Here is a 1,673-nt window from a genome sequence, read left to right as displayed (position 1 = left end):
AGTATTAGGAAAAAAAATGTAATTTAAATCATATCATTTGTACATATTTTAATTATGACAAAAAATAGAAAAAAACCTACGAATATAAATATATAGTATAGAATTTTCTCATTATTAAATGAGGTTGGGTATCGAAATAGGTGCAAAAAAAGTGGTGTACTTTTTCGTCTGTTATTTGTCACACATTGAAAAATAATGTAGGTGTGGTAAATATACTACATATAAATAGTTGAATTGTCTCACATCAGAAAATTATCATAAGGTGGAGTGATCATAAAAATTAATTTAGGAAAGTATTATAAATAATATTTCTTGATGTAAAAAATAAAGTGGAGAATCTTTTAATTATTATAATATTTATTTCCTATATTATATTCAAGTGATGTTTCTAATTTTTATATAAAAACTTTTACATTTTATTTGGCAAAAAAATATCGTTAAGAAAATTATGAAAATAACATAATTTGATTCGTGGCAAAAATGTTATCATTTGCGTATAGATTTCATATAATTTGTACATATATAAGATTGTGTACTTCTTAGTATGTTATATGTCCCACATCGAAAAATAATGTAGGATTATATAAAAATAATAGAATTATCCTACATTGAAAAATTAACATAAGATGTGGTGGTCTTATGATTATAAATAGTATAAATATGAGGCATCTTTGGAACTTAGGTATCAACCTAACATCTTTTGCGTCTCTTAAATAAAATGTTTTTGACTTTTGATCATATCTAAATAAATGATTAGACATAAGATGTAAATATCAAGACCTTATAACCATTTTTTTGTTACTAATTTAATCACCCCGTTGCAACGCACGGGCATTCAAACTAGCATATGCTATTTTTGAGTTTTATTATAATTTTTTAAAACCAAACTTTTTATAATGCAACTCAGATTCTTTCAAATAAAGCACGTAATCTATGAGTATAAGCTCAAATAATTCATTAGTAACTCAGATTCTTTTCTATACAACCAATACAACTGGTTGTATAGTCTACTTACCGTTAGAAGAGTACGCCTTATTTTTGAACACACAACATTTAACAAAAAACACAGCTGCTAACGAATCCGCGAATTTCACGGGTCCCAAAACTAGTTAAACATAATAAGGTTTCAAATTAGAGTTGACAAAAGCTGACCCGAGTCAAGGAACACGACTCTGCCTGCCTGAGTACCTGAAAGAATCGAAAAATTGGGTGAATTGAAACCGACCCAATTCAACTTGACTTGAAGCTAGACGTAACGATATCAACCTTCTTTGTGCCAACATAAATTTGACTCGATCTGGTCTAAACCGACCTGTGACCCAATATTGGCTATATCCGATGAATGACTTGATAACAAACTAGCTTAATAATTGTGCAAATAAAACCAAATTAACATTCATATTAATTATTTTCACTGAAAATCACATCTAATGCACCCACACATGATTTTACACATGAAATTAACCATCCAAAATTTAATACTCCATACATAAGATATAAAATTATGCTGATAACCTAACCATGTACTGACCTTAAGCCAGCCCGACTTATCACCCGACGATGACTTGACCCAATAATGACCCTGTATGAACCGTAACTGACCCGAACCCAACATTAACCAGACACAATTCAAAGCGGGCATAATCCAACTTATAACCGATTCAAGTGACCTA

Source organism: Silene latifolia, chromosome 8 (genome assembly GCF_048544455.1).
Source record: "Silene latifolia isolate original U9 population chromosome 8, ASM4854445v1, whole genome shotgun sequence".
Lineage (NCBI taxonomy): Eukaryota > Viridiplantae > Streptophyta > Magnoliopsida > Caryophyllales > Caryophyllaceae > Silene > Silene latifolia.
The sequence above is the reverse complement of the archived record's forward strand: the minus strand, read 5'-3'. Positions refer to the sequence as shown.